The sequence below is a fragment of the Numenius arquata genome, chromosome 7 (genome assembly GCF_964106895.1).
Source record: "Numenius arquata chromosome 7, bNumArq3.hap1.1, whole genome shotgun sequence".
Lineage (NCBI taxonomy): Eukaryota > Metazoa > Chordata > Aves > Charadriiformes > Scolopacidae > Numenius > Numenius arquata.
In genome coordinates, this window is record NC_133582.1 from 21,283,500 (window position 1) to 21,302,424 (window position 18,925).

Consider the following 18,925-nt stretch of genomic DNA (forward strand, 5'->3'; position numbering starts at 1 on the left):
GGAAGGGACCATAAAGATCATCTAGTCCAACTCCCCTGCCGAAGCAGGATTGCCCAGAGCATGTCAGAGCATGTTACTCAGGACTGCATCCAGGCGGGTCTTGAAAATCTCCAAAGAAGGGGACTCCACAACCTCCCTGGGCAGCCTGTTCCAGGGCTCTGTCACCCTCACCGTAAAGAAGTTTCTTCTCATATTTGAGTGGAACCTCCTATGTTCCAGCTTGTGCCCGTTGCCCCTCGTCCTCTCACTGGCAACCACTGAAAAGAGTCTGGCTCCCTCCTCCTTCAACCCACCCTTTAGATACTTATAAGCATTGATAAGGTCTCCCCTCAGCCTTCTCTTCTCCAGGCTAAAGAGTCCCAGCTCTCTCAGCCTTTCTTCATAAGGGAGATGCTCCAATCCTTGAATCATTCTCGCTGCCCTTCGCTGGACTCTTCCCAGTAGTTCCCTGTCCCTCTTGAATTGGGGAGCCCAGAACTGGATGCAGTATTCCAGTTGTGGCCTGACCAGTGCACAGTAGAGGGGGAGAATGACTTCCCTCGACCGACTAGCCACACTCTTCCCTATGCAGCCCAGGATTCCATTGGCCTTCCTGGCCACAAGAGCACACTGCTTGCTCATTGTCATTTTGCTGTCTACCAGGACCCCCAGATCTTTCTCTTCAGAACTTGACTCCAGCAGGTCCACACCTAACCTGTATTGGTGCCTTAGAGTTCTTTCTGTTGCTTTCTGCATTGTTGCAAAGACCAGTCCTCTGCTTCTGACACTGCTGAAAAAACAAGCAGCAAAGAAAGAGCTTCGCTATTCTGTTCCATGTTTACTTCCTGAATTATTTTTTTTCTTTGTATAGCACTACAGCAGTATTAAAAGGCCCCAACAAAGGTTGTCCCTGAATTAGAGTGTGTAAGTGATTGTGTCAGAAGTACAACAAGGTATATTAAGTAATGTCAAAACATGTAACAAACAAGTTGTGAGATGACAGTACCAGGAAAAATAATGTAAAGGCAATGGATGAAACCTTGGTTCTGGTAAAACTGTATCACCCCAGGCTACAATGAAGGCAGAGGTTCCCTTTTATGGAGAACAACATTTCTAAAGAGATGTGCTCATAAAAATGCTAACATGGTCCTTAAAATTATTCTAAACAGATACTTCTAGATAAGATATGGAAGTATTAAGGCTGTTGTGCATAGCAGTGCTGAGGTTTTATCTACAGTACTGAGTACAGTTCTGTTTACAAGAAAAGAACTAAATTATTTTAGCTTGTTTAGGTGAGCAGAGAAAAAGCCGAGAGGGAATATGCGTGCTGCCTGAAATGTACTATTATGAGGACAGACATGAAGAAGAGGATAGCTATTCAACCGGACAACAATGGATTACAAACAAATGTACAGAAGATGAACAGGACAAGCTGTAGGCTGGAGACTCCCCAGCCAGCAGAGTGGGCAGATTCTGCAGCCGTGCTGGTAGAACCAAAACCAGACTACAAGGAAGCTGGGTAAGTTTATGAGGGTCATTGCAAAACATACTGCTGCAACAGCAGATGTTATTTCAGCCCAGATCTAAAGAATAGCAGCAATAGGAACACTTCCAAAATCTTTTTTTTCCCCATATGCAAATTTTGCTCTCATGACCTCTAAATTCAATGGGTCAGGAGATCCCTTTTAGTCTTGTGATCCTATTGTTTTATACAACAGTCCTCCAGTGCTTGAACAGTGGTGAAAGAATGCACAAAAGTATTTCAGGAAAAAATTACACTGATAAGCAACAAAGGATAGTATCAACGATTCCTAAACAGAGGGGCCACATAACAGTCAGTTTTTCATAATGCTGGACCTAACCCTACGAGCCAGCGGGGAAACAAGGGTACTCAGTATATCACAGAAACTGCTCCGTGTTTCGAAGATTTAGCATCTCCTAAATAAGTAAATTATTTCTGTGGTTTACCGTTCAGTCCTGGTCTGCTGACATGAAAGGCAATGTTTTCACTGATGTCAGCAACACAGGAACAGGACAGATTTTTAAGCGAACTACGTACCTAATGAATCAAGTGGTTTGTCCCCATCATTCATTATGATTTTAAGCCAGATGCAATGTTTCATTCAAAACCATGATTTTTTCTTCTGTGATAAATGGCCTGCTTCTAAACCCTGAACTTTCATGAAAAGCTTTGGAGTTTTGCTTTTAATCTTTGAGGTTTTCACTCAGAACAAAAAATTCAAATTCTCTTTTTGGTTTTTCCTATAATTTTCTTTTTGTTACTGAGGGACATTAATACTCATAAATGCATAAATACAACATACTGAGGGAAATTAATTCAGGATCCTTCCTCACAAAATAAGGTGCCCCCATCTCCATTTACATCTTACACCTATTTACACAAAATAGGTTCTTTTATGTAAATTGAGTGCATCACAGTTCTGCAAAAGAACATTTTTCCTGTCCCCACTTTTTCTACAAATGGAATTTCACTGTTGTCATTCTTGAAGCTGTAGAGCTCCGCTGACTGCTGTGGGACACAGAAATCTCCTCATATAACATTAATAACTTCAAAACAAAACACCCTTTTAAAAAAAGGCCCAAAATTTGGCAAAAGCAATCTCTGGGCTACAATGGCCCAATACACAGGCTGCTTTACAGACTTTGAACATGTGTGTTGCTGCCCCAGGCTGCATGGGGAACAAAGCCCCATTTTCCTCAGAAGATCCCAGAATATCTGGGCAATCACACTGCAGAGAGCATTTTCCAGGATTTCTTGACCTCAAAAAAATGGTTTTTTTGTTGTGCCAGACACACCTACACATGTAGTTTCCTTCTTTTCATTTGGAAATGCTTGCTATGAACAGTCATATCGTGAAGGACACCCCCTTAGTCTCTCAATCACTTAAACACTCATTAGCCCAAGGAAAAGCATAGCAACTATTAGTGAATGGCAAACACGGACAATCATTAACGTGGCCATACAAACATTTTAGCTAATTGCTAAATTAGGACTAATTAATTCAGTTACTACTACCTGGAGTACTGCATGCTGCTAATGAGGAAATTTAACACCTATACAAAGGCCTGAACTTTAAGAGCCTGGTACAGTAGAGCTTCCTCAGAACTGAGCAGCTTTGTGCTGAGAATTTTGGTTCAGGCTCATCTCTGCTACTAACTAAGGGTTCTGGGGACCGGTATCCATCAGGAAGAGGCTTAGTAGGAGCAGAAAAGCTGAGGCACTTGTGCCATAGCTGTACTACTCTGAAATGGTTTCCTTTCTCATCCCAAAAGAAAGGGATCCTCGCAGAACAGTGTATGATGGAAGTTACTAACCAAGAATTACAGAGGATATTTCTAGCTTGCTTGCCTCAAGCCAGAGAGTATTAGCTCCTATTAGAATATCTGTTTCAAGCAGCACCAATATTTCAATAAAGTCTTCTACCCATGTGATGATTAATAAGGTTATACTAAGCACCCTGGAGGCAGAATTTTCTCTTTGAAAAATGATAAACCATTTCCATGACAATATCTGTAATATCCTGAAGGCTGTGAGTAGGGCAGAAAAGTTCTATATACTCATTCAAAGGAATAAAGATTGTGTTCACACAACAACACTAATTTATAATAAGGGCCAAGAGGGAAGGAACATTTGAAAACCATAGGAAATATTTTCTAGAACCTATTCATCATTTAAATTGTTTCTAAATGCTTTGAAGAAGTAGAACAGTGTTTTTTGAACTAATGTTTTCAGCTGTTTCCACTTGTTCTGCTGGATTCACAGTCTTTTTTCCTGGAATGATCTGTATTTCATACTTTGGAATTTTACATGACTCCCAGCATTTCCTATAAGAATGGACAGAACACCATTTTTGTGATGATCAAGGTAAACACACAAATTCATCTCAGCTGAGGGTGTTAATGACTTCTCTAAACTACAAATTTAGGATATTAAAGTCGGACAGCACAGAAGCTATGATACACCATAAAATATTGTTTTCCCAGCATGGTGGGCACAGTCTGATTAAGACACACAAAACACAGGAGAAGAAGACTCCACACCTGAGGCAAGATTTGTTCTAATTGGCTCCTTTGGTATCTTTAACTTTCTTCCTTCCCGAAGCAGGGAACCTGTCCACACTTCTCATCTCCTGGGCTGGTGGAATTCAAGAAGAATCCTGGTCTCCTTCCTCTTGCAAGAGAAGTCCTTCTTCAAAAGTAGTTAGATGTTCAAACACATTCTTCTGCATCTATATTTCCTCTGAAATATGCTGTAGCCTAAGCAGCCTCATACTTTCTTATCTTTCCTAGGGCTTCTTCAGCCTCTTTGCACTACCCTTCACCACCTCCACCTTCTGATTTCCAAAACCCCAGGGTCTGGAGCCCTCAAGCCACCAAGATTTTAATACATTTGTAGTGTCTTTCCTGTTGTCTCTGTAAAGCTGTTCCTACTTCAAACTTATATAGCATTTCTCAGTCATATGCTTCATCTGGATATTAGAACACTCATGCAAAATTAGTTTCAATAGAGTTATATCCCCCATAAAAAGAAAAAGAACAGACAGAAGTTTGGGTTACAAGCTCAGAAGACATCATTATACCACCCGCGTAACCCACACCTTATCAGCCTCACTCAGTAACTCATGAAATTACCCACTAATTAATGGTTAAGCAAGAGTGCAACTTCTAGAAGGCTTGTGGCTGCCTTTCATAACTGCAGTTTCCCTCTCCCACAGAGACTTTCATTCCAATCAGCACACAGCCACGAATAAAATCGATTCATACCAAGTATATATGCACACATTGGTCCCCTAAAGATGAGCATATCAAAGTGTTTTTAACACACATAATAGTGAAATTACATTTCCAAGAGGAAAGAAAAAAAACCAACTATTCTTTTCTCATCTATAATAATTCTAGATTTATCCCTTCGACTTTGGTTAGACTTACATCCCTCTTTATTCTGAGAAGACAATTCATTCCAGCAATGAATACAAGTATTCATAAGCACACTGGGATCCTTCAGGCTGAAAGACATTTCTATAAATGTAATACATACAATTCTAACAAGACAAACTAGTTGGATATATCCAACTATAAACGGATAGATTTAGATGCAAAACAAACAAATTCTCTTATATGAGCTCTTTTGTAAGCGCCTGCAAGTTAAAAACCAACCCTTTTATCTTCTAAACATAGTTTATATTTGCATTTTTTTCCACAAAAGGCAGATTACCTCCTGAATTTGTCAAGAACAAGAGCAGTTTTCCAAGGAAGCGGTCATCCTGACTCATATCAACTGAGTAAACTGTTCAGTTCTGAAATTTCCCTTTTTTTTTCCTTTTCCAGGAAGGCAAAGAGTTTGGTTCAAGGTTGGTAAGACACTATACACCTAAACTATTTGCCTGTGCCATGGGTTACCCAGCTCACCAGAGCTGAGCGCAGTGTTGGAGACAGCATTGGAAAATGTTGGAGGCAGCATTGGGGATGGGTAGCTTCCAGAAATTCGTTTACAAATTACTCCTCCTAATAGCATAGTAGTTTATAACATTGAGCACTGTGTTCCTGACTGCAATCTTATTATTTAAAACACTCAAAAACAATAGTTAAGATGAATGACCATAAGGTTATGGGGTAACTAGAAAATTATATTATCATTAATTAGAAAAGAAATTTAAACTGTTGTGACTGCCATAATCTGTGATTGCAGCAGGCAAAGCTTTGTACCTCCATGCAGTTCATTGTCAGATCACAGCCTAATAGCTGCATAATTAAGATTAAAATGATGAAAGAAACTATTTATAAAGCATGTCCCTACAGAGGGTAGTTCAGAAACAAAATAAGCTATCAGAAATAACATTAGAATGTTCAAGTATATGTACATCTTTAAAAAAAATAAGTAAAAAGCACATTAGAAATCCTCCCTACTATTAAGGAGCTCAACTTGAAGAGCTACAGGATTGTTTTTTCCCCCTGTAAATGAAAGAACGTAATTCATGTTAAAACAAATAAAAATGTGAAGTGATTGCGAGTAACAGCTTTACCAAAAGTCCAAATGTAAGTAGGAAAAGAAGTTGCAGAGGTTCAGAAAAGGAAACTAAGATAAACCTCCTGAAATGCTGTTAAGAAATGATGACGGGAAAGCTTTAAGCTGGTACCTCTCTGTATTTTTCCCCATTATCATATGTGTGCAGCAGGGGAACTCCACTGACAGAATCATCCAGAACAGCCATCACTCTTGCAAAGATAGGATTGCTGACATGTGAGAAGACCTGTCTAAACGAATGTGTTTTACCAAAACGTTGGAATTATAAATTAGTTCCTTGAAATATTCCCCTTACTGTAGGAAATACAAGAACAGTGATATCTGGTCAAGCACAGTTCTTCTAGTGGTTTGGCTTCTATGGCACCTGAGTTGACATAATGGTGAGAAACACACTGGGTTCACATACACCTTATTTATGTAATTTAGAAAAAAAAAAAATAATAAAAATAATAAAAAAAAAGACAGACATGAAACTGAAGATGAAAACCAGAGTAGTGAAGGAATTTTTCTATTTCAGGCTCAGCTCAGCCCCCAGAAAAATCAAAAAAACTCACCACAGGAACTTCGCTTTTCTGTTTCCTACAAGTCATGCATGGGAGCAATTAGCTTAAAGCATGTGACTCGGTACTGCACAATTCAAATAGCACAAAAATTATGAAGCTGAGAGTTAGCTTGCCATTCAGAAGACATATGCCAAAACCTTATAGTTAGTTTCTGCACATTTTTTTCCTTGTCTGAGAAGGTGAGCTGCAAAAAGAATTAAGTTCAGATACTGCATTTTTATTAAAGTAGGTTTACAGAACCACAGAGAATAGGAGAAGTAGCAAAGAGAGCACTTTCAGTAATAAACCAGACACATCCAAGGTACAGGGTTAATCTACAAGACAATCTGTAAATGAAATTGTATTCATTTTAATTCAGGCAAGGGTAACGCAGGACTGTGTTGTTCCAAACGAAAATTAGAAATCTCTCAAGTAGAGAAATATTCTGGAAATCCTATGTTTTAGGACATCTGGAGATTCTTTGTTCTTTGCAATTCCCACTACTCTCCTAAAGATCATTATTAAAGTGTCAAATAAAAACTCCTGGCAAGCCCTAAGTATTTCATAACAGATTGTGCTATCTTATATGATAATATCTTGTTAGGGTGTGAGATGACGAAAAACAATATGCGGAAAAACATTCAAATCAGAGAAGTCAATACAAAGCAGAATAAAAGTAGGGAAAGTATTCTCTTTGCTCATTTTCAGCATCAAGACAAGTTCACATCGCCCAAAGGAAGTGGCAGGAGCCTCCTTGTACTGAACAAAGCACCAAAGAATACTCTGAGAGGAAGGAACAATCACGAACTGAAGGAAACATAAACAGAAGCCCAAGAAAAAAAAAAAAAAAGTCCAGACTTTAGTTTCTGTAACTTTTATGGCAACTCCCACAATATGAGCATCTATGTCCTGGAATAACAAATTTAAAAATAAATTAAAATAAAATATTTAAAAAAAAAGAAAAAGCTGCCAATCAACTTTCCAGATTTTTTTTTTATAGTCTATATGTTTCAGCTGCTATGTTTCACTCACTGGTCCTTTAAATCATTTCGACACCAGCATGACTCTATTGAAACCAGCAGGGTTACAGCATAACAGAGCAGAGAATTAGGCCCACTAGTGTGATTGCTAGTTGCTAGACTGAAGGAAAAACAACTTTGAGCTTCACATAAGTTCTTTTAATCACTACATGGGCTGAACTAATCCAAGAGACGTCAGACAATTCCTGTGCTTGGAGGACATCAAGTGAGCCGGATTTCTTTTTTCCCCAGTCTGGGACGTTACTAAACTAGCACGACAAATAGTCTGGACATCATAACTCTCTAAAGACACTTCTAATCCCATAGATGTGATTAGCAAATTAACAGAACGGGAAGCCTGGAAGAACCAGCAGGTCATCTAGTCCGCCCTTTTGCCAGCAAATTTCATCCAGTCTTTGAGGCCAGTAACTTGTATTGTCCAATTAAAGCATTCCATGTGTTTCAGTTAAAGCATATTTTTCCCAAATGATAAACAGAGCTGAAGATTTTGAAAGAAATTCACTATTTCCCCAGTGGTTAACTTCATATTTTAAATAATTATTATTTTTTTTAAAAAAGGCTTTCCAGGAACATCAGTGCAAAGACCAAAGATAAATCTGGAAAATATGCCATGTCACAGATAACTGTTGCATCTGCCATTAATAGGCATTCAAGCTGGTAACATCCAAAAAAACCTAACAACTGGCTTTTACCTTTAGCAAGCAATGTTCTGCTGGAGGGGGGTCTCAAGATGCCTTCTCAGGACAGCACCAGGAGGCTTCCAGGACTGCAACAGCAAAAAGTACAATTCTAACACAATCCCTGAAGAAACATTTCACTTCCAGGCTGAGTAATTTTCTGCAGCTGCTCGGGCTTCATGACACCGAATAGTAACTTGCAGTTCCCAGAATTAAGTAGTTTGCTACAGCTGCTAACAGTCATTTGCAGGAATAGCCAGGGCTGAAAGATCCCCAACATTAAAATCTGGAGTAAAGGTTGTATCATTACATTGCTTGACTCAACTGTTCTTAAAAATGAGCATTTACTGTGCTATTTAACCTGCTATTTCTCCCTACATATGTAAAGATGCTAAATTGTTCCCATTACACAATGACAATGGATTTTTGCACTTTTTACTCTTTCCAGGAAATCTGTCTCCAGATGGCAGAAAGTGCAGCTAGAGACACCGAGATTATTTGATTGCCAGTGTGCTTCCAGTGCCCTGCAAATCATTTGAAAGGGCTGAGGTTTTTTGTGTCTTCTTTTCTTTAGGATAGAGCCTGTAAAAAGTGTTTACCTGTTTGACAGCACTGTTTTCATTTCATATACTCAGTTATAGAGAATCTGGATCGCTAACAAAGAATATGTGAGAGAAAGAGGAGATTGCCATCCCTCCCAATTGATGTGAACACTCACTGTTACTGAACACAGGCAGGTTTCTCTTCTTCAGTTTACATTTAATTATTATGTAAAGTAATACCACAATAACCTTTGCAGTACCCCAAAACTCACTGGCGATTCACTAGCTCTACAAGCAGATCTGAGGATTTGTGGCTATGGGAGTGGTGACAAGTGGCTTAATGGGACTCATATCACTAAACTTCTTAGCAAATCCCACTCTTCAAATTCTCGCGATAGCCATAATGTTGCTACACTCTGTTTTGACTAAGGTATTTGAGGCTATATAAAAGCCAGGCTAAGGTTTTGCCAGGGTTAAAGCAAAAATTCTGAAAAAGGTCCTAAGTAACCAACACAGCATTCTGTAGGGACTGATGTACCGTATTAATTTAAAGTCCCATAAAAGAAATTCAACCTCAATTTTGTTATATTTACCGTATTAAATAACATGTTTTTAGGAAGGTGTATAGAAAAATTGCCATCAAAAAAACAGGTCATACTGGTAGTTCACAAACCATTGCAGTGCTGGCGCACATACTCCCTTTTGATGCCTCCAACAGAGCAGTATGAGCAGACACCGATCTCCTACAGCATCAGGTTTAAGAGCTGGGCCCTGGCTTGTTACCCGCTGAGAGAAAACCCATAGCCAGCTTCTCCTGTGAGTCAAAGATGAAGCCAGCAGTGGCTGCCCATATCGGGCCCAGACCTTTATATTTGGCAGGTCCAGGAATGGAGAAGACCTTTAGGGTTTTTTCCTGCCTTACCCTGCTGCTCAGCCACGGAAACAGCTGGAGTTGGGAAGGAGAGACTCTCTCCTGGAAGATAGCTAATCATAGTGTGTTTTTGAAGCCCATTATAAAGGAACTGATGACATTGTTAAATTATACTCAGGGGCCTTTTATATTTTTGAAAGCTGAGAAGCTTCAAGGAGCAGCATCGCTTAGATGAGGCTTTTTGGGGCAGAAAACGGGTGATAGTGGGAGCTTGCTGGGTTTGCGACAGCAAGAGGCAGCGGCTGCTGCCTGGGAAGGAGGCAAGGCCACCCCTGCCCTTGCCTTGCAGTGCAGAGCCTGAATGCCTTCTTGATTCTCTGCCACAGTCCTTCCTTCTCAGATCTCACTGCCATTTCCAGTTCAAATTTTGGAGGCGGAGTGTAGAATCACAGAATGGTTGAGGTTGGAAAGGAACTTTGGAGGTCATCTGTCCAATCGCTCTGCTCAAGCAGGGCCACCTACAGCCAGTTGCCCAAGAGTATGTCCAGACAGCTTCCAATGATGGAGACTCAGCAACCTATGCCAGTGCTCCATCACCCTCACAATGAAAAAGTGTTTCCTGATGTTCAGAGGGAACCTCCTGTGTTTCAGTTTGTGCCCACTGCCTCTGGTCCTGTCACTGGGCACCACTGAAAAGAGCCTGGCTCCATTCTTTTTACATCCTCTCTTCAGTTGTTTATTTACAGGCATTGATGAGATGCCTCTGAGCCTTCTCTTCTCCAGGCTGACCTGTCTCAGCTTTCTCAGCCTCTGCTCACATGAGAGATGCTCCAGTCCCTTCATCATCTTTGTGGCCCTCTCTCCAGCATTCCCTTTCTCTCCTGAACTGGGGAGCCCAGGACTGGACCCAGCACTCCAGACAAGTCTCACCAGAGCTGAGCAGAGGGAAAGGATCACCTCCCTTGACCTGTTGGTGACACTCCTCCCTAATGCAGCATAAGGAAGGAAATGCCAAGGGGCCTTATCTTCATGCACAGAGAAACACTGATGAGCCCAACATTGTTCAAAAGTCCTACAGATTCTTCCTGCATATCTCAGCACCCATCTCATCAAAACATCTTACAAAAGACTGAAGTCAAAAGCCTAAACTTCACAAAGCCGGGGCACCTTTTGTGTTCAAGGGACAACCCTCACTCTGCAAAATTAGCAGCATGACTTTACTTTGGTAGCTGACTGACTCATGGCTGATGGTATCACTCTCCCTGATAATGCCACCCTAAAGCTTAGTTTGAATTTGGATTTTTTTTAATTCTTTTTTAAAAAATTCTGAAGAACTGGGAAAAAATTAATAACAATTGTGGCAAAAGTCCTCCTCACTTAAATCTTAAAGACCGTCTGTTCAATTTTTGGCAGTGAATCAGTTCATGAATTTGAAATGTTGCATAATTTTTCTGTTTCTCAAGATTTCTGGAAAATAAATGACATTTAAGCACCTTTCTAAAACTATGGGGCTATATTGCAAACATTTACCTGCTAATATTATTATATATCATCTGAGGATGATAAACAGACATATTCTACTAAGGATATTTGACAAAATCATCATAATGTAACCCATCATATTCTCAAAAGGATGCTTTTATCTTCGCCCCTCTATTAACAGTAGGAGGTTAGTGACTAATGTAATTCAGAATGAAATCAATATTCCTTTGCTTACAAAACAGGCTTTGAAGGTTTTGTGGGTTTTCAGTCAATGAAGACCTTGCAGTGTTAAAATATGAGCATCTGATAAAGAGAGGGGCCTGAGGTCCTTGTCACTGGCATGGAGAGCAAAGGGCCCCCTGACAACCATTAGAAAAATAAGGGAAAGCAGAAAGAAAAAGAAAAGATACCTTAAAGTCTTAAATGCTTTTGGAAATTAGGTACTCAGACTTTGAATGGATTAACATGCCTAAACTTTCTGGGTTTAGAAATTCCATGGGTTTTGAGATCAGCATTGTATATCAGTTTTCTAAGTAAAAATGAGCTCAGATTGCAATCTCAAAAAGAAACAAATTTGTAGAAGGCTGCTAGCCAGGTGAATGCATTTGCACTGGTTCCTGTGATATATGTTACATTTTATACCAAAGATTAGAAAGAAACCACAGACAGATCGTGGCATGTGTAGTATCAGTTCACAGCAGGAACTAAAGATGAAAATCTCTAGAGTCAGAGTTCATGATGAGCTCTAAGAATCCTTCCAGGTGTTTTCATGGAAATTGATACAATAGAGTACAGAGATGAAAGAGCAAATATATATTATTTTAAATCATAGCTTCAGGGCTTAAAGCTAAGCTCAGCAGGTACTAGGAGACCCAGCATGGATTTCAAAGCAAATGTACATCTAAAGAAAGCAATTTTTCATTAGAGTCATATTTTACACTTCATTCACTTTTTGTTTTCTTTTTTCTCACAGTCTTCCTACACTATCACAATCTTTTCTCCTGCTATTTCTTTTTTTTTTAAAAAAAGTTTCAGAAAATGACAAAATGTATTTCTGCTTGTGTTTGTGGTGTCTTCGTTTATTATTTCCTGACTGTGCGCAGAATTCAGGCATAATTCAACTTACAACTAGGCAAGCCAACAGCTCACAGTCTGCATTTACAAAAGTAATAGTGATGTAACAGTAACAATTCATGCAAAATTTCCTATGTCAGATGCATGCTATTGAAAAGGGAGTGGAGAGACAAGTCCCATTTACACTTAAGACCTGCCATGGCATTCTAGAGAAAACAGAGACAGTTTGGCAGTGATAAGAGGACAAGAGTTCTGTCATATCCGTATAGCCATGCATGCAAAAATAATGTATTCATCTGTATTTCTGAGAGAATATATACTTAATCTTCTATGTGACGGCCTGTTCCCTACTATCTGAAATAAGCAAGTAGAATCTGAGAGCCACTTGCACCATTTCTCACACTTCTAAACACACAAGCAGATTTATACATGCAGCACAATATGCACTTTACATGGTCAGAGAAATGACTGTCAGGTTTGGGTCGGTAAGCTCTTGCTTGTGTATGCAGGCAAAGATTTTATAGACAAGTATCTGGAAAAATGTACTTATGGTTCAACTGCATTTCACAGAGCACTTTATTGATACTTTTGGATAACCCACTCTATGTCTTAGATCACTATAATGACTTCCAATATATTTGATGGTTTTCATATGGATGGATAGTATCTGTATATATATACATTGCATTATGGACCTTTCTATTACACAAAAGAGATACACAGCCTCTAGCACTGTTTACAAATAAACACACAAAATAGATTTTTTAAAAAATATTAGCTCTTTCTTTTCCTGTTATCAAAAAGGGAGCAAATAACATTCATTTCACCTGAATAGCGTAACACAATCCAGTCCTTTGTTCAGTTAGCAAAAAACCCACTTTACAACAGTTCCCTGGAATTTATAGATTTTTCCATTCGCAAGTAAATTTTTTAAAACTTGTAAAAAAAAGTCTAAATAATTAGGAATTGACTGCCTAAGAGAAAAACTTCTTTGAAAACACACTGAGGACAGAAATTATGATTTTATCACACTTTCCCCTGGGTTTCTGCTACCCTGGATGCCAGAACTACAGCCACGGAAAGAGAAATATCAGGAAACATCAACTTTGCAATACAGAGCATAGAGCAGTTCTTTCCAATTCCAGTTTTATAAGAGTACAGCATCAATACGGGGAATTCTTATTCATGTACAGGACTCAACACAGAAATAACTTTTTGTGGTCTAGTTGAATTCCAAGGGTACTTCCTCTACCGTATTCTGCTTCAAATAATTGCAAAGCTATGATATACATAAAAGATTACTTGAATATAAGCAAAAAAATGTGTAGAAACACATTGATTGCCCCCAGATGGATGCTAACTGTGTTGTGGCAAATGATAATACTGCACATTCTTTAGCAAATGCATCTATCGGCTAAATTCCATGAAGGACTATATGAGAAATTGTAGGATAAATGTAGAATGCATGCTATAGAGTGACATTTTAGATGATAGGGAGCAAGACAGATCTTCATCAGAAAGTAAAAGACAAGAGGCAAAAATATGAAAATGGTTTGGTTTAGTTTCAGAAGGAAAGCAAGAAATCAAAAACAAATATACAAGCATGAACTAGATATTTATCATCATTATTATTGCCTGCTACAATGGCCCACATTTCTTAAAACCTTTCAGACAAAGATTCTGAAGTATTAGCAGCCTTTCAGGAACTAATGGAGGTGAAAGGCAAGGCCACTGGAAGGAAAATTGAGTTGTACAGCAGTTATGGGATTTATCAAAGGTCAGGCACTGAATTGGTGACATGTGGAAATAAAAGCATGAAGTTTCCATTCCAACACCCTCATCTCACTACTATACTTCATATAAAAGTTTTGTTGCTTCTCACGGATGTTCTGGCAGAAGCTGAGGGACTTAATAGAGCAAAGCAGTACAATCTGCTGTTTTTTAAAAACATATTTGCCTGCCTCACCATTTTTTTTTTAGGAAACAAGATAGTGTAAAATTCCCTGTAAAAATGCTCTTGCTTCAGTGTCAGCTGGACAACTATATAATATGGGTCCTTTAGTGATACGATTCAGCATGATGAAGCAAAGTAGAATCTATCAAATCAGAGGTATCCAAAAAAACCTTTGTTCCCCTTATGAAACTAACTTCAATATATCTATGCATAAAGTTAGGCACAGATTTAGATAGATACAGATCTGTTTCTAAGTTCAACATTAGTTAAATTATCGTCTGTCTCCACCACTCATGTCCCACTGGCCAGTCTCCCACTAATGATCCCTTTTATTGTCCTGAGCTGAATTTAAGAAACAAGAACAAGTTTAAGTCACACAAACCAAGGCTATTAGCGATGCCATATAACATGAGCCCTGTTGCAGCCATATTTAACACAACAAACAAGGTCTGTTTGGATGCAGAGCTGAGTAATCCAACCACATTAGCCATTTCTGCTGACTGGTGCTGACTGCGAGCACTGGCCCACAGAGTTACCCCATGACTCTGAGCAAGAGAAGCTGTATTCATGCTCTGAGAATAGTGGATTGCTGCAGCTGGCAGGAAGAGAGTCAATGGCAAGGGTTAGGAATAAAAACCTCAAAATGTACCACATATCTTGGAGGTTCACAGAATTATCAAAACTTTTTCATGAATAAGAGAGCCAGATCAGTCCCCTAATTACCTATAGTTTGTCTGTTAGCATTTTCACATGTGCCATTATTACATTGTAAAAAGTTACCCAATTGAAAAACTAACCCCTTTATTAGGGAGCAAGCTGACACCACGTATTATAAAAGCACCAGAACAAACAGAAACAATTTTCATCCTTTCAATAAAGTCTAAATGGCCTTACCCTCTTGAACCGTTCACATTAAACAGCAAGCACAAGGGACTGGCATTTGCTCTCTGTACGCTGCCCAGGCAATCTGCAGAAATCTCTTGCAGCATATCAAAGACCTATGTTGCATGTACTGACATGTACCTGAATTTAAAAAAAATTTAAAAGGTTAATTATCTTCAAGGGTAATGCACTGTGGTTAATTTAAACACCCAGTGCCTGCTGGGTCACTATTAGATGATATGCCACAATCGTGATAGATAATATTGACTGCAATTTCCACTCCTAGGACTCTGGCTGAATGTAATTTGCTGTGTGCTTCTACAGCAATGAACCGCCAAATTTTAGCAAGAGACTTCCTGGCGTATCTGTCAGGTGGATCACAAGCAGTCTTGCATTCAGCCACCAGTAACGTGTGTAAACAGACTACATATTCTCACCCTACTATGGCTTATTGCTATTAAAATAGGTCTTGTATGTGTAGCTATAATGCTTAACTGCCTTCATAAAATGTTTGGAAATCTACAGGAGGAAAGGATGTGTGTTCTCAGCGCTGCTCTGCACAAGCCAAAGGCCCATTGCATGGTCACCTGTGATTGCAGGGGATGAGCTGCCAGCCAAAGCATCGCTGGGACACAAACTTCTGGAAAAATATACAATCTTTACTGTTAGCTTCACCAGGGAATCTGGGGATCCTGTTACTAAAAGGTAATGCAAAGTGGTGGTGAACAGCTTAGCCACAAACCTAGATTTTTAGAAGCAGCAGCTGATGCTGTAAAATAATGCTTCAGATATCAGTAATGGATAGTCAGCCAAATTCTGGGCTCACTGATACGCCAAGTAACTCCAGTGAAATAATGAATTTACACTTGTCCCAGCAAATGAGATCAGCACTGGGCCCATTTAAAAGAGCAGGGCCCCCAGCTGGTGTTATTGTCATAGCTCTGTAATTATCAATATCAGCTGATGTTCTGAATGTCTGTAGCTTGAGTCATAATGCTAGTGTGTTGACAACTCTTTATCATCCAAGTAATTTAGCTGATCAAGACAAACTATTGATCCACTCTTACTCTTTATTGCTTCTCAGGGTGCAATCCTTACATAGACTGGTGAGTGGAAATCAGTGGCGTATTCCTACCAGTGACATCGCCACTGATGTCAATAATGACATCAGTGGCGATGTCACTGTTAGGGATACATGTGGTATGCCACATACTCATAGCTCAGTAAAGAGCTGCTTCTTATAAACGCATCTTTACCATGTCCCTTCTTGCAGTTGGATTTTCAAGTTGTAATGATGGAGCTTCACACAGTCAGGAGTATTTACTGTGGTTTGTCTGCCCTGCAAGCTCACAGACAAGGTGTTCTGCTTCAAAAAAAAATATTTATTTTGGTTACCTGGATTACTGCCTGGACAGGAAACGATGAAACAGATGTCAGGGAGCTGGATGAGTAATAGAATAATTTTGAAGAGTGATCTGAGCTGCTAAGATGACGACTCTTGAGAGGTCAGAGGCACAAAACATTTTCCACTTTCTTTCCTTCTGAACTCAGAGCTTGAAGCATAAGCTGTGTGTGATTCAGCCTTGTCAAGCTGGCGTGGTCAGTGCAGCTATTGTTTAGATCTATTCAGCCGTTATGAAGGTCTTCAGCAGTGCTATTTCAAGTAGGAGGGAAAAAAAAAAATGAAAAAAAAAGATCAAAACAGCAAAAGCAGGGAGATGTATTACAGCTAGAGAAGTTGTTGTGCTATTACTGACACAGATTTACCAGAGAGGCTAAGAAACCATTAGCTACCCAGCCCCTCCCCAACAGCACAGCCTGAATTTCCCCCTCCCTCCCATTTAGTGAAGAGCTGCAGTCAGGGCTGTCCTAGTGCTCAGTGGATGTTGAATCATTATTTATGTTACAGTGATAATGACAGCCCTTCTTATTCTGGACAGGGAACCATCCTCCCACCCTAGTGCCAAATGACAGAGAGACGCTTCCTGCCCACAAAGTCTACAGCCAAAGCTGGCAGGACAGAAAAAAGGTGTGCGGGTGACACTGTTGCTATCTCTCCTCCAAACTGGGAAAGTAGGGCACCCAGACCTGAAGGAAGTGGTCTGAATTCAGAAGGGAAGGTTACGACAGAAGGGGAAGCCAGTAGCGTCTCAGTCCTGAGGCACTTTGATCACAAAAGCATCTTCAAACAGAAGTTTTTAAAACTGACAGCTCCTTACCCAGGTGTAACTGGCCTGGGTAATAATTCTAGCCAGGATAACGAGGGCACATACAGACCCCTCCGCCCTCAACATGATGAGCAGCCAAAATCCAAAGAGCATTTGAGGGTACAGCACACCTGAAAGGGGACCCCAGAAGAACAGAAAATGAGGTTCCCCCCCAAGGACTTGTCACAGCAGGCATGCCACAACACTGTACCAGGGGCTAGTGGTAGCTGCAGTAAGAGGACTTCTGTAACGGTATTACCACAGCATTAAAATGCAAATAGCAAAGTATTCAGTTATTCTGTTTTTATTACCCTATATTGCAGTTATCTGTAGACAACAATTAGTAGAGTTTCTGGTGATGTTGTATATCACACTGAAAGCTCTTTGCTTCAGAAAACAAGCACAGAATACGTCTTCATTTGCTTAGCTAAAAGTATGTCTAATGTAAAGAACCTAGACAGTATCAAGACCAAGCCACAACAAAAACAGGACTGAAACTTTCTATTGAAGTAAGATGCTGCCACCTTCGGATCAAACTGAGGATTAGCAGAACCCCCATGGAGGTAAAATGCACTCAAAAACTGGAAGACGGTAGAAAAGGCAAGAAACAATGAACATCTCAATGCTGTGTCAATAATACCCAGTAACAGTCTTTTCTGATAAAACATAACTTCGAATTGTAAGAAAGAGAGCAGAATAAATGATGACCATGCTTCCTGGAGAGCTTAACATCTATTAGTTTTCACTATTCTGTACAATGCTCTTTTCTTATAAATAAAGGCTTATAAAATGCTTTAGAATAAGCACATGTGCGTTCTGCACATTGTTACTCGGCATTGAGAAGTCTTTCTCTTGAGGTGAAAGATGACAGAAATGAGATAGGGAATTGCAGAAAACTAGAAATTGGTTGTTCAGATCAGATTTGGGCTAACACATGGAGTTCAGCATGTTTTATTGCTCATTAAAAAGACAGCATGGATTTCTTAATAGCTATAGGTTACATGGGAAAGATCAAAGGGAAGAAAAATGTAAAGGAAATTTTTCCTCAATTTATGGGAAAAGGACAGCCTGTTTTTTCTTTTCACCCTCACCTCAGAGAAATTCCCTGGATTCCTCTGGTATTTGTACATATTTTAGGGATCTGGCAGAAACTGGAACTAACCATGAGGAAGCCTTTTCCCTCAGCTTTGAGATGTGAATGCTCTTCTCTGCCAGCTTCTTGGCAATGTGACTCCATTGGAGCCAGGATTTCAGCAGCTCACCAGCCAAAGCCTTACAGAATCATCCATAAGATGAGTGTCTGAAAAGCAGAGAGGGCATACAGCAAACTTAAGGAAGCCTCCAGCTATATTTACTTTGTGAAGTATTTGCACAGAAGTGGGATGTCTGTATACACTCGGCACATGAGAGCCCAGAGAACTCTCACCTGTGATTCAGAACAGCAAAGACAATTGTGCCACGGGTATGGCGCTGTCACTCTGTGCAAATCAGGCAAAAAAAATAAGCAATCAAGGTTGTTTTGGTGGTGTAGATCAATAGAGCCCAGCTGAATGCCACAGGTGGTCAGGACCTCAGAGTCCACAAGATGGTACTCACAGCACTGTCCAAAAAGGACCTGCTGCATAAATC